The sequence below is a fragment of the Pongo abelii genome, chromosome 21, assembly GCF_028885655.2.
Source record: "Pongo abelii isolate AG06213 chromosome 21, NHGRI_mPonAbe1-v2.0_pri, whole genome shotgun sequence".
NCBI lineage: Eukaryota > Metazoa > Chordata > Mammalia > Primates > Hominidae > Pongo > Pongo abelii.
This window is the reverse complement of record NC_072006.2, coordinates 30658596-30682163: the sequence shown is the minus strand read 5'-3', so window position 1 is coordinate 30682163 and position 23568 is coordinate 30658596. Positions and strand designations below refer to the sequence as shown.

At 43.7% G+C, this 23568-nt stretch overlaps 1 long non-coding RNA gene and 1 pseudogene across 1 annotated transcript; both read right to left on the bottom strand.

Annotated features, from left to right (window-relative positions):
* Window positions 1-974: 974 nt before the first annotated feature.
* PRNT (prion protein, testis-specific) lies at window positions 975-10341 on the bottom strand. Its single transcript, NR_038114.1, is given in 2 exon segments — window positions 975-2776; window positions 9825-10341. It is a non-coding gene; the product is annotated as a prion protein, testis-specific (long non-coding RNA).
* LOC134760801 (isopentenyl-diphosphate Delta-isomerase 1-like) lies at window positions 5361-7159 on the bottom strand (annotated as a pseudogene).
* Window positions 10342-23568: the final 13227 nt, after the last annotated feature.

Below are 23568 nucleotides of genomic sequence, written 5' to 3'. Positions count from 1 at the left end.
CTTTTTTTTTTTTTTTTTTTTGAGACGGAGTTTCACTCTTGTTGCCCAGGCTGGAGTGCAATGGCGTGATCTTGGCTCACCACAACCTCTGCCTCCCAGGTTCAAGCGATTCTACTGCCCCAGCCTCCCGAGTAGCTGGGATTATAGGCATGCACCACCACACCAGGCTAATTTTGTATTTTTAGTATAGACGGGGGTCTCTCCATGTTGGTCAGCCTAGTCTCGAACTCCAGACCTCAGGTGACCCGCCTGCCTCGGCCTCCCAAAGGCTGGGATTACGGGCATGAGTCACTGCGCTGAGTCCCAGATTCTACATTTCTAACAAGTGTCACTGCCTCCTCCAAGATGCCCTGTACCCTAAACTGAACTTCATCCCTCCATCCGCCCCTCCCACCCTCCCATCCGTCCTGGGGATTCCCAGATCTTATTTTAACGCAAACCCTTTTGTGAGAAAGCACTGCTTTCTTAAACAATGCAAATTGTTTTGACTCCAACAGGTTTGGCTATAATCTGTGGAAGGAAATTGGCAGAAGGCCAGAGAGGAACTAGAGGAAGCTGGAAGCAGGCAGGTCAAGGCCAGAGGAACTCACACAGCTGGCCTCCCTGGATGGTGGGAGGTGGGTGGTGGGGAGGGAGAGGGGAGGTACTGGTTGGGGGGAGGAGACCTTCCATACACCCCGTGTCCAAGGGAGAATTACATGCAAAGGCTTATCGGAGGTGAAACCAGCATCCAGCAGGGAAAGGTGTTTTGCAACCAGGGGCTCCATGCTCAAAAAAATAACATTCAGCACCAAGGAGAGGGATTTTCAAGAATGAAGCAGAGGGTAAGGTGCAGGCAGGGTCCTGGCTAGGTGCAAGCCATGTCGGTTGTGGTGTGCTGGAATTTCAAAATCTGTAATTAAGATTCTAATTTTTTTAATTGGTTGTTTTGGTTCAGGGCTACTTAGCAATCAAGAACAAAATGGAGGCGTTTATGACATCTCTTAAATATCGTTTATTCCTGTCGTGCCCAAGCCAAATCATGTCATCACCTCTGATTTCCTGGGGCAAACAAATAGAGGAAGCAGGAAGCAAAGGGCTGGTGGGTTTTCCTCAGCTTTGGGCCCACTTGGAATAGCCAAATTGTGGAAGCCTCCATCCAAAGTTAACGGGCTTTCTAGGCTCATTTGCACAAGAGCAGACTCCAAGAAGTTTCTTCTGGAATTTCAAATGTGATGTGGTCTGCAGATCTGCTCCCTGTCAGCTAAGAGATGCTGACCTGTGCAGATGGCTGTTTCCAGAAGTCGAGCTGTCAGACTCTTTCCAAGGGCAGGACCCAGGCCTCCCTCATGTGTCTGTGGAGCCCTCATAAGCAGCACCCTGCCTTAGAGATGGTTTTACTTAGAATTACAGTACATTTTTCCTCTTGGCATTATCTCAACTCCTAACTTATGTTTAACATTTGAGCTAATGTCCTTCTTTGCGTCATCTTGGGCATTTTGTGGATTTGTTCATGCTTCCACTCAACAAACATGCATTCAGTTCCTGCCATGAGTCTGTCTGCTCCGTGCGGGAGCTATAATGGTGGGCAACAGAGGCAACGTGCCTGCTGTTACGTGTTTTGTTCTGGTGGCACACGCATGCATGTATAACCAGAGGTGTGCTAGTGTACCAGCTCTATGCCCAAGTAGGGGTGAGGGAGCCCTAATTTGTACTATTTGCCAATTTCTATGATGTAAATTGTGACCCAGCCAATTTCAAGTTACCCACACTCACTGAATGTGGAGTTAATAGAGACGTGTATGTTCATCTCTCAGGAGCCTGTTTGACCTGCTCCAGCACAATTAATTTAATTTAACTGTTTACTTTGTAACCTTTACACATATTAATTCACTACTATAAACAATATCATAGCTCTCCCAAATCAGAGCTGAAGTCATCTCAACTGGGAGGCTATTGATGGATTGGCGATGGTCCTCCAGGTCCCTCTCCCTTCCATGCAGACACCTAGATGAAGGCCCAGCCCCAGGTAGGCACAGGAAGAGCCGAGGCCAGAGCAGAAGAGAAACGGCACATGGAGCTGCCACTGGAGTTGAGGATTATTTAGCAGTAAATCTTTTTTGATTTTCTATTGCATGCCTGGCAGTCCACTGGAATCTGCAGATGCCACAATGAATGAGTCACTGCCACTGCCTTCAAGGTGCTCACAGTCTGATGCAGAAAGGATAATGGCCATGCAGTGTGGAGAAGTGTTGTGTTAGACATGGGAATTAGCAAGAAAGGTTTGCTAGAGAAGGCAAGTCTGAAAGGATGGATGGAGGCATCCAGGTGGAGAAGATGGGAAAGATGTAGAATCACTGCAAAAAAGAAAACAAGACTATGGTGCATTCAAGGAGCTGCAAGCAGTCCAGTACAGTGGGGATGTGGGCACGGATGGAGGAGAGTGACAAGATGAGGCTGGAGAATGAAAGGAGCATGATCTGCAAAGATCCCTCCAGCTTGCCGTGTGTCTTCTTGGGAAGCACTTCTCAAACCATAATGGGCACACAAATTCCCTGGGATCTTGGCAAAATGCAGCTTCTGCTTCAGCAGGTTTGGGATGGACCAGATTCTACATTTCTAACAAGCTCCCTGGTTATGTTGACGCTGAAGGTCCATGGACTATCCTTTGTATAGCAAAGGTGTAACGAAGAGGAGAGCACTGAAGGGTGTCAGGAAGGTGGATTCCACAATCAGGCTTGCATTTCTAAAGATGACTCTAGGTGCTGGGAGCAGGATGGGCTGCAGGCAGCCACAGCTGCAGGAGCAATGGAGGAGAAAAAGAAGGTTAAGAGTTAAGCCTAGGTTAGGTGCGGTGGCTTGTGCCTCTTATCCAAACACTTTGGGAGGCTAAGACAGAAGGACCACTTGACCCAGGAGTTCGAGACCAGCCTGGGCAACATGGCGAGACCCTGTCTCTGCAAGAAATAAAAACTCAGCCAGGCGTGGTGATATGCACCTGTAGTCCCAGCTACTTGGGAAGCTGAAATGGGAGGATCGCTTGAGCCCAGGAGGTCAAGGCTGCAGTGAGCCATGATCCTGCTGTTGCACTCCAGCCTGGGCAACAGAGCAAGACCCTGTCTCAAAAAAAAAGAATGAATTAAATCTGGCACGATGATGAGCTTGAGGGATCCCATTTGGATTCTGCTTTTTGTCAGGCTTCTTGTCCTCATCACCTGTCTCACTTGTTTCTCCTCCCAAGGTGGATGTGGAGCCCCCAGGATTCCTCCTGCTCCAGGACATCTTCTCAGGCCTCTGTGTGCCAGCTTGTGCAGCATGACTTGGCTTTACAGAATTGGGCAAAGTCATGCTTAATGTCATTCAGTCCTGTTTCAGAGTGAAGTCATTTATTTTAGGGACAGATCTATTTCAGTAGCTTTATTTTTTTATGTAGTAATTTTTATTGTTTTTCCTTTTCAATAAAATAAATACTTGCTACGTAGTTTCTCCTGAAATTATAAATTAACTATTCAGGGTTAGCAAAGCATGAATTATTCCATTGAATCTATAAAACATTCAGCTTTATAAGAAACAGATTTTTATTTTTTTCTCATTATACATTATTATATAACCTTTAAGGATAATAAAGCTGTATTAAGATTTAAAATTTGAGAAATCTATCTATACCAAGTTTTTAAAAGTGCATTAATCAAGGCTAAAATTTTAAATATTGATATATACATATTTCATAATCTGAATCTGTTTAACATGAACACTAGCCTTTCTTTCTGTTATTTTTTTCCCCCTACAGGATGGCTTGACTTTGCAGAACAGTGGTTCTCAACTAGTGGCGACTTTGCCTCCCTGGGAACATTTGGAAATATCTGATGTAATTTTTGTTGTCATCAGGGCGGAGGAGATAATGGCATTCAGTGAGTAGAACCCAAGGATGCTGCTAAACACCCTACAATGCATAAGATGGAACCGCATAACAAAGAAATATGCAGCCCAAATGTCAATCATGCCAAGGTTAAGAAACCCTGTTGTAAAGTGCAACTCAATTCCCATTTTATGAATAGCCTCTCTGTTCAATGTAATTCTGAAAACACAGACTTGACTAATTTGCATATACTACTTAAAATAATACTTAACCTAACCAATGTCATTACCAAAAGCAATGGTTGACTTTAAGTATCAAGTGATACTTCCAGAATGATTAAACCACAAAGTCAGCTTAGAAAGATAGAAATTGGGACATGTTATTTATACACCATTTAATTGTTCTTGAATCTGCTCTACCAATCTAATCTACTAATACGGAAAGTTAATTAGAACTGTTTTGAGTTAGCTAAGCACATAGTTTCCTTTGAACACTTTTCTGAACTATGACAAAAATTAAATTATATATAAAGCGCCTGGGAAATAGAAAAGCACTCCACAAATGTTCTCAAAATGTTTGTTGCAACATGTAAAAAGTGAAGAGCTTTACCTACTTGTCCAAACTTGTCATGAACATGTGTTTGGACAGTTAAATTAATTTTTATTTGTTCTCTCTTTTTTACAATGATCTCTTATACATGACTTTTACAAAGATCAGTGCATATATATATAGTATGTGTGATACAAGAGAAAGCAAATGTGTTTTTCACACATGTAAAGTATCAAGGTGGCATATGAGTATTCTAATTGGGAGCCAATTTTTTTTTCAAACTATTCTTAAGTTTTGGGGGGTTTTATGGTTTTTTGTTTTTGTTTTTTGTTTTTTGTTTTTTGAGACGGAGTCTCACTCTGTTGCCCAGGCTGGAGTTGCAGTGGCACGACCTTGGCTCACAGCAACCTCCGTCTCTCGGGTTCAAGCAATTCTCCTGCCTCAGCCTCCCAAGTAGCTGGGATTACAGGCACCCGCCACCATGCCTGGCTAATTTTTTGTATTTTTAGAGAGATGGGGTTTCATCATGTTGGCCAGGCTGGTCTCGAACTCCTGACCTCAGGTGATCCACCCACCTTGGCCTCCCAAAGTGCTAGGATTATAGTCATGAGCCGCCATGCCCAGTCTTTTTTTTTTTTTTTTTTTGACAGGATCTCATTCTATCATCCAGGCCGGAGTGCAGTGGCATGATCATGGTTCACTGTAGCCTCGACCTCCCAGGATCAAGCGATCTTCCTGCATCAGCCTCCTGACTAACTGGGACCACAGACATGCACCACCATGCCCAGCTAATTTTTTGTATTTTTAGTAAAGACAGGGTTTCACCATGTTGCCCAGGTTGGTCTCGACCTCCTGGGCTCAAGCGATCCACCTGCCCCAGCCTTCCAAATTACTGGGATTACAAGGCGTGAGCCACTGTGCCCAGCCTATTCTAAGTTTAAGTAGAGAAAGTTTTCAGTACTCTATTAATCATTTATCTCCACATCCACATCCTATATATTTTTTCATGGTCAATAAACTGATTCAAATGATTTAAGTTATCCCACCATTTAAAGAGAAAAGTCTCTATAATAACTTGAAACCATGGAGTTATTTTAATTTCACCAACGACTACTTTATTCAGAAGTTCTAGCTCTTCCTTTGACACACAGAAAATAGCTTTTTATCTCACTGGGATCTGAATTCAAAGTTATGTTCTTCCTCACAAACAAAATATAATCAGTTTTATGTTCTCCAGAGATGCCATCAGATTGAACTTTGTTGCGAGTTGATGTTAGATAATAGGTTTCTTCTGGAGGAGCCTCTTCCATGGGAATTCCTAATTCAGCTTTTAGATGCCTCTGTGCTACTCAACTTATGCCAATGACATCATTTCTCTCAAGCTTGTCTGGATTACCTAATGGATGACTACAAACAAGTATTGGTGAAACTGGCTCGAAAGGTAATTTCAGCATCTGATCTCTGCTGACACAGTAGCTCATTTTGGTGTTGAGTAAGAAGACACTAAGAGCTTGCTGCAATAATCCATTCCCAATGTTTTCATTCATGTGACAATTCTTCTTGGTCTCAGTTCCAATATTACTGTCATTTTCATCAATAAGAATATACTGCTCTGTGGTGCACAATGGTTCACACCTGTCATCCCAACATTTTGAGAGGCCAAAGTGGGAGGATCGTTTGAGGCCAGGAGTTCATGACCAGCCTGGGCAACATAGCGAGATCCTGTCTCTGCAAAAATTTTAAAAATTCATTGAGTGTGGTGGTGCATGCCTGTAATCTCAGCTAATCAGGAAGCTGAGGCAGAAGGATCACTTGAGCCCAGGAGGTCAAGGCTGCAGTGAACCATGATCACACCACTGCACTCTAGCCTGGGTCACAGGGCAAGACCCTGACTCTAAAAAATAAATAAATAACGAATTTTTAAAAAGAATACACATGTCTATGAGGAGTTGAACTTGTTGCTCTTGGAGACGTCCAATGCCTGTCTGAGGCATGGTCACAGGATGTCTGATCTGCCCTAAAAGACAGGCCTAGCACAAGGGTGGCATCAGTGCTGGGCTCAGGTGTGCCTTGGGAGCTTTATAAATGGCTGTCCCTGGAGTATATGGTCAAGACCTAAAGAGTGGCCATTTGTGTTTTCTAATCAATCTTTACTGAATTTTAGAGGGGAATCATGTATAATGAGATTGGCAAGGGGAATTATGTATAATGAGATCTGCAAAAATCCTAGGATGTCCTGCTCTGGAAAGTCCACAGTCTACTGTGATAGGGAAACATCACAGGCTCAAAGGGAACTTGGGGATTTGCTATGGGAGCTCAAAGGCAGACATGTAGCTGGTCCTAGGACATTAGAAATGAGACTTGGGCAGAATCCAGGAAAAAGTGAGAGAATGGAGCAGAAAAAGGTGCCCTGATAAACCTGTACTGGGCTGTGTGGCATGGGCAGAACTTGTTATCTCTTTCTAGCTCTGTAAGCCCAAGGCTTTCTATTAGCTTTTAGGGCTTGATATTTGTATCATTTTATGAGTCTATTAGGCTCAAAAACGTCTTTGTTAAGCATTTACAAAACATTTGTTTGAAAGCTATTCTGCGTGAAAACATGTTGAATTCAGCGAAAGAAAACAGTACCTCATCAAGTTTTTTGGCACAAACCTTACTTTTAGCTTTTAGGGCTGGATATTTGTATCTTTCTGTGAGTGCCCACTGGGCCCGAAAATGTCTTTTCTGAGCTTCTATGAAACGTGTGTTTGAAACTGTTCTACGTGAAAACATGTTGAATTCGGTGAAAGAAAACAGAACCTCATCAAGGTTTTTGGCAGAAACCAGGATTTTATCTTTTAGGGCTGGATATTTGAGCAACACAGTGAGACCTCATCTCTACAAAAAATAAAAATACATTAGCTGGGTGTGTTGGCATACGCCTGTAGTCCCAGCTAATCAGAAGGCTGAGGCAGGAGGATTGCTTGAGCCCAGGAATTTGAGGCTGCAGTGAGCTATGATTGCACCACTGCAGTCCACACTGGGTTACAGAGCAGAAGAAAATAAGTGAAGTCTAAAATCGAGATTGTAGGCCGGGCGTGGTGGCTCACATCTGTAATCCCAGCACTTTGGGAGGCCAAGGCGGGTGGATCACTTGAGGGCAAGAGTTCGAGACAAGCCTGTCCAACATGGTGAAGCCCCATAAAAATACAAAAATACAAAAAATTAGCCAGATGTAGTGGCACACATCTGTAATTTCAGCTACTCTGGAGGCTGAGGCAGGAGAATCTCTTGAATATGGTGGGTGGAGGTTGCAGTGAGCCAAGATCACACCACTGCACTCCAGCCTGGGCAACAGAGCAAGACTCAGTCTCAATTAAATAAATAAATAAATAAATAAATAAATAATAAATAATAAAAATAAAATCAAGATTGTAAATAAACTTGATCAGGTCCAAAGAAAATAGAGTCTTCCTTCATCTTCGCTTATACTTAAATAGCAGGCCATCTCTATGTGAGTTACTCATTGCCTGAGGCTGGGTTCCCCAAGAAGTAGATGCCAAGTCAAGGATTCATGTACAAGTGGTTTATTCGGGAGGTGATCCCTGGAAATGCTGCAAGTGGGGAATGGAAAAGGGAAGGGAAGGTAGCCCAAAAAAGCTGTGTTAGCATGTTTATTGCGTGGGCAACTGGCGTTTCACTCTGCTTGGGGGGCCCCTGGATGCCAGAGTAGAACATATTCTTCAGGGTTATGCTGCCTGCAGGGCGAGGGAGCTGGGGAATTTATACACCAAGATCTGTCCATCATTGGTTAAGGACAGCTCCCAAAGGCTGTACTTCCCTAATAGTTCCAACCTGCTGAGTGCATAGGCTGAGTGGGCTTCCGAACATGCTGGTCCCATCTCCTAATGATGAGAGGTGGAAGCACAGGAGAAGGTAAACAAATGGCAAAGACACTTAAATACATGAGAAAATGAGTCCAACCTGAACTTTGACTTTTCTAGGTGGCCCAATCATCCCACTAACTACCATATCTTCATTTCATCTGCTTTTGCAAAGAATAGACAATTCCAAACAGCCAAGCCTAACAAGTAGCTCATCTTAGCCTGTGGATTCAGAGCACTGGTGGCCCCTCCACCTCCAATTGACACCAGAAAACATATAAATACCTCTAAACATGCTTTGGGTATTTGTTTTTCTAATTGTAAATATTATACCATAACTTAGTTTGAAGGCTTTGTAAAGAATATGCCAGAAACATCTAATATTAGCCCTAAAAACTAGGGCAATCTTTTTTTTAACAGAAGAGTGTTCATATAAACATCAAAAGATGTGATGAGAGTAGTTTCAATTTCTAATTATAGAAATTATAGAGATATTTCATGAAAGAGGTGCTTTATCAGCTCATCTTGAGTGAATGTTAAAGATGAAGATATGGCTATTATCTCCAGAGTCTACGGTCTCAGAGATGTAGCCCAAAGTTGTAAGACTGAGTGCCTTGACGTAGGGAATAGGAAGCAACAGGGTCTCCAGGTTCACTGAGGAGTACTGACCTGCAATGCGATTCCTACATCAGCAAACGTCTCCTGTCCATGGTTAGAGGACTCCTGGATTTGCTATGCCCATCCTGGTGGCTTCCTACATGAGACCATCCATTCACACTTGGCCCTTACCCAGGCCTGAAATTCTCCCCAGTTGCACTCCACCCTCTTATATCTATCACCTAGCTCAAAGCCAGTAAAGCTCATCTCTGAATCAACAAAGATTCACTGTATCCCATCAAAATGTCCTTAACATCTATCTTGAGGTCATGCAGCATGATCTTACTTTGCTGACATTCTTTCCTTCTTCTATGGATTCCCAAGCAGAGTACAGAGTCCTTGGGGGATAAGAGCTGGAATTTCAGCTTCTTTTTTTTTTGAGACGGAGTCTCGCTCTGTCACCAGGCTGGAGCGCAGTGGCGCGATCTCGGCTCACTGCAAGCTCCGACTCCCTGGTTCAAGCCAGTCTCCTGCCTCAGCCTCCCAAGTAGCTGGGACTACAGGCACACGCCACCACACCCAGCTAATTTTTGTATTTTTAATAGAGACAGGGTTTCACCATGTTGGCCAGGATGGTCTCGAACTCCTGATATCATGATTTAACTGCCTTGGCCTCCCAAAGTGCTGGGATTACAGGCGTGAGCCACCGCACCCGGCCTCAGCTTCTTTTATATCCCACACAGCACCCAGCACAGAGCACAAAGCTAAGCGCATGGATCCAGCGACTGACTGACTGAATCAATGAATACATGCTATCTTGCTTGTAGAAGCCCAGATTCCTCCTTCTTACGACTCCCACACCCACTTAGGAGATTCTATTATGTCTTAAAAGAAGTTACATCTCCATTAGTATCAAAGCAACATTGTATAAGTGGCTCAACGTGATCAGGCATGAATTTCTTTGTTTTCCCACTCACCTGAAAGCCCAAAAACAATCCAGGTGGTGGTAAACGCTTTGATTCTTCAAAGAAAATGGAAGAAAGTGATCCCTACCGTCTATTTTGAGTCTACCATTTTTTGTTTCTGAGCGTCTTTTAAATCTATTCAAAATCCTTTAAGGGCATTTCACCATGCATGGGAGAAGGTCATGGCTCCTCAACAAATTGCAAGAGGCCTTTTACAGGCTAGACTCTGCCTTGTTCTCCAAGCTCACCTTCCATAATCCTTATGTGCTCCATATTGCCAGACTCTTTCAAGTCCTTCCCTGCCCTGCGGAGAATCCCTACTCACACCTCAGACATGGTCTCCAGGAGACCTTTTCTAAGATCCTATGTGAGGTAACTAGCCCCCTTGGCACCTTGTGACATAATTATTCACTTTCATGTACATGTCCTGTAGTGAACTATGAGCACCTCTAGACCTTACCCTGTGTTTGGTCGCCTTGCTCTCCTTTCCGCAGCTGGCACCCAATCGTTCCAGGCTGTCTCTAGGGACTCGAGCCCTTGGGATGGGGTCCTCAATGCTTTTCCACCTGCCTGACTTCTAAATTCCACTAAGATCCTGTCCCATTCTCTTGGAAACACCAGAACTTACTCTGACATGCCCTGTGGAAGTTATTTCTCCACTGCTGTTCAGACCCACTCCCAGACCTGGCCTTCCCTGAGGAGAGCGTCTCAGCCAAATCCAACTGCCTCTAGCTCAAGTTTCCTTGCGGGGGGCCGCTGGCCTCATCCTGTTAGGTTGTCCTAGAGCCACAGGAAGAATCGATGTTCCAGTGTCAGCCAGCAGGGGGCAGTGTGGAAATACACACACTCGGCCCTTTTTTCAAAGGGTTGGCTTCCCTGAGGGTGTCTATCTGTGCCTCTATGAAGCATGGCTTGGGTCATTCCTCCAGTCCCATGGCCAAGTGGATCCTTCGTTTACCTTTCATTTCTGTTAAATGAGAACATTCTCAATTCACTAACTGGATTGTTGGAAAGGCAGCAAGCTCTGCTAGATAGTTCTAAATATTTGCATCAAATGTGGACCAGAAATTGTGAATCTGTCTTTCAATGCCCTCAGATCTGAGTCAGCAAGCCTGCCACATGCAAAAGTAGGAAAGTTAAATACTTGAAGCTGGGAGAGAATAAGTGGGTTTCTAATCCTCTCTGGTGCATTCAGTTCTAGAAAGTGGTTCTTTGTATTCTACTGGAACATTTCTATGTATGGTTTTTTTGTTGTTTGTTTGTTTGTTTTTTGAGACAGAGTCTCCCTCTGTTGCTCAGGCTGGAGCGCAGTGGCACAATTTCAGCTCACCACAACCTCTGTCTCCCGGGTTCAAGGAACTCTCCTGCCTCAGCCTCCCGAGTAGCTGAGATTACAGGCACGTGCCACCATGCCCAGCTAATTTTTGTATTTTTGGTAGAGGCAGGGTTTCACTATGTTGGCCAGGCTGATGTATGTATGTTTTAAACATGCTTTAAAACAAAATTTCTTTTTAGAGATGGGATCTCGCTATGTTGCCCAGGCTGGCGTGCAGGGGCTATTCACAGGTGTGATCATGGCACACTGCAGCCTAGAACTACTAGGCTCAAGCAATCCTCCCACCCCAGCCCGCCACATAATTGAGACTACAGGTATACACCACCATGCCCGGCCTTAAACATGCTTTTAAATGTGCCATAAATCACATTTCTCTGATGAATAAAAAGAATTATCCAATGTTGAAAAAGTGTCAGTGTTTAATCATTTACCTCACAGTGCAGATTTTTTAATGAATTCTGTTATTGAATCCACAGAATTTAACATTATCTTATTTTGGCCCTGAAGGCATAATTTCAAGCCATTCTGGATACTGAATGTGTTGCTGACATACACATTAGCAAATCACTCAGAAGCATATACACTTTATTGCATTATCAGTAACATGAAGAAATATTTCTATATCATGAGAAAGAGCACTTTCTTCTTGATATGTGTGTAATCCCTTGGTCTTGGGAAGCTAAGGCACAGCTTACAAAGGGGTTTTGTATACCCCACTAATTACGTAGCTTAAATCAGGCTGGGTAAACATGTAAACCAAATGCAAATCATCAATCTACATATGTTTAAGAAATAATATAGACATACTGCTGCAGCATGCCTCCCAGGGAGTTCTGGACTTTAAACAGCATCTTATAAATCACCAGCAAGAACAATCAATTAATATTTTGGCTGAGGGTCTTTACCGGACTCCCAAATACCACTAGAGTTAAGCACTGAACCAACACAGGCCAGCTGCAAATAAGATTCATTGCTATGGTCTGGATATTTGGCCTCCCCTCCAAAAACAATATCATGTTGAAATTTCATCCCCAGTGTCAGAGGTGGGGCCCAGTGGGAAGTTTGGCTCATGGGAGTATATCTCTCATGAATGGCTTGCTGCCATCCCCACGGGAGTGAGTTCTTACTCTTAGTTCCCTCAAGAGCTAGTTGTTGAAGAGTATAGAACCTCCTCCTCCCTCCTCTTGCCTCCTCTCTCCCCATGTGATCTGCCCACAGTGGCTCACCTTTCCCTTCCGCCATGAGTAGAAGTAGCCGGAGGCCCTCATCAGAAGCAGGTATTGGTGCTATGCTTTTTGTACAGTCTGCAGAACGATGAACCAAGTAAACCTATTTTCTTTATACATTACCAAGCCTTAAGTATTCTTTTATAACAACACAAGTGGGCTAAGATAACCCCATCTATGGTCAGTCAACAAGGCCTCTTCTCTCATATGAGTTTTGTACCTTACTCTATTTAATAAAGTTTGTTCTCATGGGGATATGCATTAACAATTCTGATACGTGCATACTGAAATTGAAAATTAATTAAACAAATGGTGGATGGTAGGAGCCAGGTTGCTCACTGCTGGAATGCAAATTTACAGATAAGCCAGGGGAGGAGGCTAGAATGATCCACTTGGTAACGGAGCGGAGTTGGAGGCATCAGTATGAACTCATGTCTAGCTTAATACAGGGGCAGAAGATTCCATATAGAAACATACATACATATGTGATATTCACAGGTTAGCATACACACGAATATTTCCTTGCTCTGTCATCTGAGAAGGACTAAAATAAACAGCACACCAGTAGCAAAAAGCATACCTAGCACCCAGACCTTGGTTTCTAACAACACTCTCCAATGAAAGGCACCAGGGCTCCTTGGAGAAATGGCCAATTCTATGCCTCTGACAGAAATATGCAAGAGGAGCCTGCAGTATTTTGTAGTGCCAGAAAATAAGGAGGCACTCAAAACAATCAAAAAACAAATGCATATTAATGGAGCTACATCAAAGAAACACAGGAGCCAACTGAGAGTGCTCCCAATGGCCAAAGCTGGAACAATTTGAGCAACAAAATAAAGCAGTGCTGGATTATCATTCACAGTATAAAATAAATACCCCTGAGTCCTCACTATTGCAAATAAATGATTCAATAAATTAATAAATGGGGGAGGAAGGACAAGTCCCTTGGACAGATAAATTTCAAATAATTTAGGCAGATACTCTGTCTCAAGGGGGTGAGGCATAACTTCTGACTCATTAAATGTGGAGTAAGCATAGTGACTTCCTTCCTAAGAGGACAGTATGGAATGGGGAAGAAGAGTGACCTTAGAGGACAACACTGACACATACGACCTCAGCCAGGTGATGAAGGTCAACATCAGTGGTGATCAATCATGTTGATCATATGTACTTCTGATGTGATGTGAGGAAAGCAGCACTTTACTTCTGTGGACTTCCTCTCAAAAACTCACAACCCCAGTCAAGTCAAGAGAAAAACATCAGACAAATTTAATAAATAGGCATTTGGGAAAATATCTGAGCAGTACTTCTCAAAACTATCAAGGTCACCAAAAACAAGGAAAGTCTAAGAAACTGTCACAGCTAGAGGATCCCAAGGAGACACGATGACTGGATCATGTATCAGTGCTGGTTCATTCCTTCTAACAAATGTGCCCTACTCATGCAAGATGTTAACAAACGGAACATTGGCCATGGGTATATGGGAACACTCTGTACTATCTTCTCAATTTTTCTGTAAGTTTGAAACAGTTCTAAACAAAAAAATTCTTTTAAAAATACAATCAAGGCCGAGTGCAGTGACTCAGGCCTGTAATCCCAATACTGTGGGAGAACCCCTTGAGCCCAAGGAGTTCGAGGCCAGCCTGGGCAATGTGGGGAGACCCTGTCTCTACAAAAAAATTTAAAAATTAACCAGGTATTGTGGTGCACATCTGTGGTCCCAACTACTCAGGAGGCTGAGGTGGGAGGATTGCTGGGGTCCAGGAGGCCAAGGCTGCAGTGAGCCATGATCGTACCACTGCACTCCAGCCTGGGTAACAGAGCAAGACCCTGTCTCAAAAACAAAAACAAAGAATATATAAATAAATGAAAAGATTAATATCCACAAAAGGACAAATATTGTATGATTCCATTTATATGAGGTAGCTGGAATAGGCAAATTCTTAAAGACAGTAAATAGAATAGAAGCTACAAGGGGCTGGGAGGGGGAAGAATTAGAGGTTATTGTTTAATGCACTGCACTCCAGCCTGGGCCAAAAAGAGAGACCCTATCTGAAAAAAATAAATAAATACATAAAAATACAATCAACAGAAGAAAAGAAAGTATTTGCAATATATAACAGATAACAGATTCCTATACAGACTGTATAAAAAACTTCCAGAATCAATGAGGAAGAGAAATAACCTGATTTAAAAAATTGGCAAAGGATGTGAAAAAGCAATACATGAAAGAAATACAAGTGTCCAAAAAACATAAGAAAAAATGTTTAATCTCACTAATAATTAGAGAAATGCACATTCCATTAAAATACCGGTAAGACTGATTTCTCTTCTCACTTTAAAGGTCTGGTGATATCCAGTGTTAGCAAGGGTGTGAAGAAACAATGAAAATGTATCCATACAATACTTGTGTAATTAAGTATAAATTGACAAGGGTGAATTTTTAAGGAAACTAAGAGAAAAAGAAAGGCATGATCCCTTTGCCCCATTGTAAAGGAAACTATGACTCGAAAGTAACGGGTGGCTATCTAAATGCCAATAAGCACATAAGAAGGTGCCTAATCTCACTCATCATCAGTTAAATGCAAATTAAAACTATACCCAGATGCTACTATGTACCAGGATGACTGACACCAACATTGATGAGGATGTAGCACAACTAGAGCTCCCATGCACTATTGGTGGGATTGGCACAGCTCACTTTGGAAAACAACTGGGCAGTATCTATTCAAACTAAATGTGCTCATTTTACGGCCCACCAATTCTACTTCTCAGCAAATACTCAACAGCAGTGAGAGTTTATGGCTCCCAAATAATACATGCAAAAATGTTCATATCCACCTTATTCAAAATAGCTACAAGTAACTCAAATGTCCATGGATAGAAGAGTAGCTAAACTGTGGCATAGCCATACAATGGAATACTACACAGCAACTAAAAAGAAGAGACTATTACCACACACAGCATGAGTGAATCTCATGGGTGGATTGCTAAGCAAAAATATCATGCAAAAAATGATATATTGTACAGCTCCGTGTCTATGAGGTTTAAGGGTAGGCAGAGCTAATTTAAGGTAATAGAAACTAGAATAGTGGTTTCTTTGGGAAGGAGCTACAGGCACATGATATGGCCTGGGAGGAGGCTTGAGAGCCCAGTGTCAGGATGAAATATTCTATGTCTGCATCTGGCTGGTGGTCATTCAGGTATAGATGTGTGTCAAAACTTAGCAACCTTCTCACTTGAGATGTGTGCACTTTATATCTGCTCTATATCAGTTAACACATAAGTTAAAAAGAGGAAATAGGTGAGTCTTTGAAGATGGAATAATTACTATAAAATGAGAGTCATTGATTGTACCTGCTGCACATGTGGAGATCAGATTTCAAAGGGGAACATTAAAACAGGAGGATGATAAACAAAATGTGGTCTATCTGTACAATGGAATGTTATTCAGGCATAAAGGGAAATGAAAAATGGGTAAATCTTGAAAGCATTAAGATAAGTGAAAAAAAACAGACACAAAGAACCATATACTGGATGATTCCATTTATATAAAATGTCCAGAATAAGCAAATCCATAGAGACAGAAAGTAGCTTAGTGGTTTCCAATCTACTTCCCAGGGGGAAGAGAGGAATTAGAGAGGGACTGTTAACAGATATGGGATTTATTTCCAGGGTGATGAAAAAGGTCTGGAATCAGAGAGTGATGATTGTACAACTCTGTGAATATACCAAAACCCACTGAATTGCACACTTTAAAAGGGTGAATTTTATAGCATGTGCATTTTATTTTATTTTATTTTATTTTATTTTTTTGAGACAGGGCCCCACTCTGTCACCCAGACTGGAGTCTGCAATCATGTTTTCTACTTATTGGTCAAGACGCCAGTCCCGCTGCCTGCTCAGTCCCCAAGTTGTTCTATTTACCACATCCTTTTAGGAAGAGAATATCTAGGGCAACTTCTCCTCTCAATGAGGCACTGCAAGTTCCCATGAGACCTCAGCCACGTCTGGCTAAGGAGAGGACCCAGTTGCCCCTGCTGAAAAGGGCTCACTGCAGCTCTGGGGGAGGCTCCTTCTCTAGGCATCTTCCTCAGACGCTGAACGATCAAGTGGGATCTGGAGCTGCCCGGAGTCCTCTCCCCTGACCTTCACCAGTCAGGAGTCTGGGAGGAACAGCTCATTCAGATATGCACCCAACATGGATTCTCCCTCCACCCACTGACAGAAATGGCTAATGGAGCCCAAAAATCCCGCAGAGTTTAATTACCAGCCTTCAAAGACAGGCTGTCAGCTCCAGTCCTAGGCAGAGACCGATGGGAAAGGGTGTTAGGTCAACCCAAAGACAGACAACAATGTCCACAGCAGTTCTGTCATCATAGCTGCGTATTGGAAACAAGGTGAAGTCCATCAACAGCAGACTAAATGCATAATTTGTGGCATAGACACTCAATGGAACACTCCACAGGAAGAAAAAGGAGTGAATGGCTGCCCCGTGCAATAGCATGGATGAGCCCATACACGATGCCAAAGAAGCCAGACACAAGGGCATGCGCTGTATGATTTCCATAGGGTGTTGAATAGCGTCTCCCCAAAACTCACATCCACCTAGGATCTCAGAATGGGACTGTACTTGGAAGTGGGGTCTTTGCAGGTGTAACTACATTAAGATGAGGTCACCCTGGATTAGGATGTGTCCTGAATCTAATGAATGGGGTTCTTATAACAAGAGGAGAGGACACAGAGAATAAGGCCATGTGATAATGGAGACAGACATTTGAGAATGATTTCACTATAAGTCAAGGTACACCCAGGACTGCCAGGAGCCACCAGCAGCTAGGAAGAGGCAGGAAAGGATCCTCCCCTAGACCCTTCAGAGGGAGCACAGCCCTGCTGACCCCTTGATTTCAGACTTCCAAACTCCAGAATTCTGAGAGCATGAGTTTCTGTTGTTTTAAGCCACATGCTTTGTGGTCATGTATTACAGCAGCCCCAGAAAACCAAAATTTCATTGAATGAAATTCAAGAGAAGGCAAAGCTAATCCACAGAAATGGAAGCTCAAATACTGGTAGAGGATGGTCCTCATCTGGGAAGAGAAAAAAGGAAGACTTCAAGGGTGTCCAAAATGCATCCTGTTCCAGGTGGTACCTACCTAGTCATAGACACATGGAAAATTTCACTGAATTATACATTTAAAATGTGTGCACTTCCTTGCATGGAAGTGATACTTCAATAAAAATTTAAAAAGCAAAAAGCAGGCTGTTCTGTTGGAGCTACAAACTACTTTGCTCTTTTTTCTTTCTTTCCTTGTCTTTTGTAGAAATGGGGTCTCACTGTGTTGCCCAGGGTGGTCTCAAACTCCTGGGTTCAAGAGACTCGCCCACCTCAGCCTCCCAGCCAGTGCTGGGATTATAGGTGTGAGCCACTGTCCCCAGCCACTCTTTTTTCATTCTTGAAGGAAATCTCTATGATGTTCAATTTGTTCTTGTCACTCAAAATGACCATCCCCTGCCCTCTATAACTACCAGTAGAAACAAGATCTCTAGCAGCACTTTTCCAAGATTGGGTTTTCCCCAGAAGCACAGCCTGAGACAAGGATTTGAATGCAAGTGCTTTGCATGGGAGCACATGGGGAGGGGAGAAGGGAGATGGGAAGTGTGGGGAGGAGCACTGTGCCGCCCACCCTGGGGACCCACTGAGACACCATAGGACACATCTCAGAATCTGCCCACCAAGTAGCAAGGGAGCTGGAGCCTTTATTGACCAACAGCCCTGCCTCACAGGGTAAGGGTGGCTCCAAGCACACCAGAGAAAGAACTCAGGCAGAGAGAGAGTCAGGAGCCTCTGCAGTGGCCTCCAGCCTGGGCTGAGGCCATATGGGCCGGGACCTTCATCTCTAGGTGCAGGCCAGGGAAAGGCAAGACCTGGCTGGCCTTGAGCTCTGCCCTCTTGTTTGGGGGATCAAAGAACCAGGGATGCAGTACACTGAGAAATTCAAGTCCACGGACTTTCCTCCCTTTTCTTAGCACACAGGGTCCCTCTCCATATGGACACAGGGAAACCTCACCCCCCAAGGCACAACTGCCAACACCTTTCCATGAGAGCAAACTGACTTCAGCAGAAACATCAGGTGAGGATGAAGATTGTCCAGAGGAAGCCGGCCCCAGGCTCTCCAGGGCTCCATTGTTCTCTGCATGTCTCAGAGCTGTCCAGGGTATGGTGTGGGCCAGCTGAAGGAAGCTTTGGCTCCGGGTTTTGTCCTCTCTTCCTGCTGGTGGGAAGAATGGGAACTGGCAGGAAAGGAAACTGACTGAACAAAGAGAAGGAGGAAAATCAGAGGACCCCTGGAGAGATGTTACAGCTGGCCTGAGAGCTCATTGTGTTGGAGTGGGGGAAGAAAGCCATTCCCGGGAATATGCCTAAAAAATGCAAGAGACTCCCATGCCCATCACCATCAAACCAGGCACTAGCCTGAGAATTTGACTTCCCAGATCTCAAAGGGGACTTAAAACTTTGAGTCCAAAAGACAAGATTTTTTTTCCATTTGCTTTAAAACTCTTGTTGAAAAGCAGATGTTAAGTCTGGGGAATCATGTGTTAACCAAGAAAGAGGTTTCTTAAGTGCATCAGCCACCATCCATAGCTGGGAGCAAAGCTAAGCTTGAAAGTTGGGGCCAGGAATATGTAGACAAGGACTCTGAAAGGTTTATGCCATGAGCCTACACATGAGAGGGACTCAGGGGCCTTGAGCATCCAGGTATCCAAGCTCTGGTGTCACAGTATTGAGGGCCATTGCTCAGAACTGAAAGCCTTGCAACGGCAAACTGCAACATCATTCAGATACCTGAGGCACTCCTCTGGGGCATGGCCATGACAGAGACTGTGCCAGGCCCCAGAACACTTTGCTTCTCTTACCAGCTGTGTGTGACTTTGAGAAAGTCACTTATCCTCGTGGTCTCTCTGTTTCCTGATCTGTAAGGTAGAGATCTTGACCTGCTTCATGGAGTTGTTGTGAGAATGCCAAGTGTTTAGTGCAGTGCTTAGAACATAGTAAGTGCTCCACAATATGAGTTACTGCACTGATGCAGTATGTGCGCTCACAGTCGAATGCCACATGCCCACCCACCATCTACCTTCCTTTCTCTCCATTAGATTTCCAGGGATGGCTTTTTGGGGGAAAGGAATTGGTAACTGATGGTAGTTTTCCATCACGCTCCAAACCAGAAATCTTGAGATCCTATGATACCCACTCAAAAATGCATTATTAATCCAGTTCTCAGCAACCTCTTCTCACTACCATCATCTTTCATCTGGATGTCTATGACAGTCTCCTAACTGATGTTCCTGCTTCCATTCACAGGAACAGAGATAATCTATTAAAAATCTAAAATCTGACTCACCCTCTCTCCTTAAAACTTTTAAAAAACTTCCCATTGTACCTAAATGGAATCCAAACTCACACTGGCTTCAAAAGCCCTGTGCCTTTCTACAAGGTCACTAGACCCCTATTTCCCTGACAAACTCTGTTTCAACCATGCAGTTTCTCTGTCAGTTCCTGAAACACAACAAGTTCCTTCTAGCCTCAGGACCTTTGTCTGTTTCCACTCCCTTCCCTGCATTATGTGACAAGCTCCTTCTCAAACTTCAGATCTCAGCCTAAATGTCAGCTCCTCACCAGGCTTCTCCAGGCCATTCTCTCTAAAGTAGGTTCCTTCTGCTGCTGCATCATTATCTGTTTCCACTTCGCCATTCTCTTCTTGTATCAGTCAGCTATTGCTGTGTAACAAGCCACCTCAAAACTCCATGGTTAAAAGCAACAGGCATTTATTATCACTCACAACTGCAGGTTGGCTGGGGTTCAGCTGGGCACCTGTGCTCCTCATGGAAGGGCTGTGGGTCAGGGGAGGCTGTTCTGTTCCACATGTCTCTCAACCTCCTGCTGGGATGAGACTGGGTACGTTTTTCTCATGGTAATAGCAGAGGAACAATAGAGCAAGCAGAAAGATGTGAACTCTCTCAAGGCCTAGGCTCTTTCAAGGCCTAGGTTCAAAACAGACACAACATCCTTTCTACCACATTTTATGGGCCAAAGCACATCCTTGTGATCAAGCACAAACTCAAAGAGTGGGGAAATGCCCTCCATCCATAGTGAGGCCAGGCAGGCCTCTGTCCACAGGGAGGATGGATAAAAAATGTGGGCAGTCATTCAACTGCCAATATTGGTGATTCATGATGAATATTTTTGTTTCTCCACTCTCCACTAGAATGAGCAAGCAGGACCCTGGTATCCACAGCACCTAGAACAGTACCTGACATGTGACAGATGCTCAACAAGTCCCTTATTATACTTTTGTTTTGTTTTTCTTTTTTGAGACAGGATCTCACTCTTTTACTCGGGCTGGAGTGCAGTGCTGTAAACAAGGCTTACTGCAACCTTGAACTCCTGGGCTCAAGCAATCCTCCTACCTCCACCTCTAAAACTGCTGGCATTACAGGCATGAGCCAACATGGTTGGGGCCCTTTATTATACCTTGAATGAACTCCTAGACTGGAAGCCCATGTGTTACCTCCAGATGACAGTTGTCCTATAAAACCATCATGACAGCAATTGGCTTTTCAGATATGGCTTTTTAACTTTATTATTATTATTATTATTTTAGCTCTGTTGCCCAAGCTGGAGTGCAGTGGTGTGATCTCGGCTCACTGCAACCTCTGCCTCCTGAGCTCAAGTGATTCTCCTGCCTCAGCCTCCCAAGTAGCTGGGATTACAGGTGCGCACCACCACACACAGCTTATTTTTGTATTTTTAGTAGAGAATGGGTTTCACCATGTTGGCCAGGCTGGTCTCAAATTTCTGAACTTAGGTGATCCGCCCTCTTCGGCCTCCCAAAGTACTGGGATTACAGGCATGAACCACTGCACCTGGACTCAGATATGGCTTTTGTTGAATATGGACTCAGATATAGACAAACTTTTGCTTAACGATGGAGTCTTTTATTAATCAACGGGCAGCTTCATACCTACTTGTTAGCAATTGTTTGGACATGGTCCTAAGGACTACAACAGCCACCTCCTGATCCAGGGCAGAAGAAAAAGCCCACGAACATGACCCTGACCAGGACAAGGACCATGTGAGGCATTCTCTACAATGGACACAACAAGAACTGATGAAATTCAGAGCAGGACCCAGCTCCAAATTCCCCTTGTCCAAAACCTGCTTATTCTTTGAGGGGGTGGGGGCTGCAGAAGCTAACCAGTGGACAAGGTGCAAAGGTTGATGGGGTCCCTCTTCATACCTCCAAGAAGAATGGGGCAGATAGGAAAGCAGCTGGGAGCTGCCTTTGGAGTGAAGAGTCCTGGCTTGGCTCATTGAACAAGGCTGTTGACCTCTGAGGTCCTTACCAACCCAAAGGGCAGTAGAGTAAATCAAAGGAGATGAGCAAAAGGAAGCCCACACCTGTGCTGAGGCTCGCTGGTCCTCATCCAGGTTCAGAAGCAGTGTTCTCCAAACTTTCAGATTGGACACCCACTCAGTGAGCATTCTCAATATGTGCTGATGCTTATTTATAATATTACATACATGTAGTTTTAAATGTCGTTTATTTTAATGGTTCATTGTCTCACCCTCTTGCACTTGTGTTACAGGATTATCTTCATCTATATTTTTTGCAGTCATGCTTAATCCTCTTAGGATTTTTGTGGCAGTTTTAGTCTAAGTAAAACTGAAAAAAAAATCATTTCTTCCACTTGCATGGTCCCCACCAAGGCACTTCTCTGAATTATTTTAGATGCATTTAGATCGGGGCAATGGCTCACACCTGCAATCCCAGCACTTTGGGACACTGAGGCAGGAGGATCACCTGAGCCCAGGAGTTCAAGGCTGAGCATAGGAGTTCAAGGCTGCAGTAAACTATGATCACTCCACTGCACTCCATCCTGAGTGACAGAGAGAGACCCTGTCTCTCAAAATAGAAATAAAAATAAAAATACATGCATTTTTTTATTTTTATTTTTCCATAAGTTATTGGGGTATTGGGGTACAGGTGGTGTTTGGTTACATGAGGAAGTTTTTTTTTTTTTTTTTTTTTGAGATGGAGTCTCACTCTGTCACCCAGGCTGGAGTGCAGTGGTGCAATCTCGGCTTACTGCAACCTCCGCCTCCCGGGTTCATGCCATTCTCCTGCCTCAGCCTCCTGAGTAGCTGGGATTACAGGCACCCACCACCACGCCCAGCTAATTTTTGTATCTTTAGTAGAGATGGGGTTTCACCATGTTGGTCAGGCTGGTCTCGAACCCTGACCTTGTGATCCACCCTCCTCAGCCTCCCAAAGTGCTGGGATTACAAGTGTGAGCCACCGCGCCTGGCCATTACATGAGTAAGTTTTTTAGTGGTGATTTGTGAGATTTTGGTACACCCATCACCTGAGCAGTATACACTGCACCATATTTGTAGTCTTTTATCCCTCGCCCACCTCCCACTCTTCCACCCAAGTCCTCAAAGTTCATTATATTATTCTTTTGCCTTTTCATCCTCACAGCTTAGCTCCCACATATCAGTGAGAACATACGATGTTTGATTTTCCATTCCTGAGTTACATCACTTAGAATAATAGTCTCCAATCTCATCCAGGTCACTGCAAATGCTGTTAATTCATTCCTTCTTATGGCTGTGTAGTATTCCATCACATATATGTACCACGGTTTCTTTAGCCACTCATTGATTAATAGGCATTTGGGTTGGTTCCATGATTTTGCAATTGTGAATTATGCTGCTTTAAAAATATGTATACAAGTATCTTTTTCGAATAATGACTTCTTTTCCTCTAGGTAGATACCCAGTAGTGGGATTGCTGGATCAAATGGTAGTTCTACTTTTAGCTCTTTAAGGAATCTCCACACTGTTTTCCATAGTGGTTGTACTAGTTTACATTCCCACCAGCAGTGTAGAAGTGTTCCCTGATCGCTGCATTCACACCAACATCTACTGTTTTTTGATTTTTTTATTATGGCCATTCTTGCAGGAGTAAGGTGGTATTGCTCTGTGGTTTTTATTTGCATTTCCCTGATCATTAGTGACGTTGAGCATTTTTTCATGTTTGTTGGCCATTTGTATATCTTCTTTTGAGAACTGTCTATTCATGTCCTTGGCCCACTGTTTGGTGGGATTGTTTGTTGTTTTTTTTTTCTTACTGAT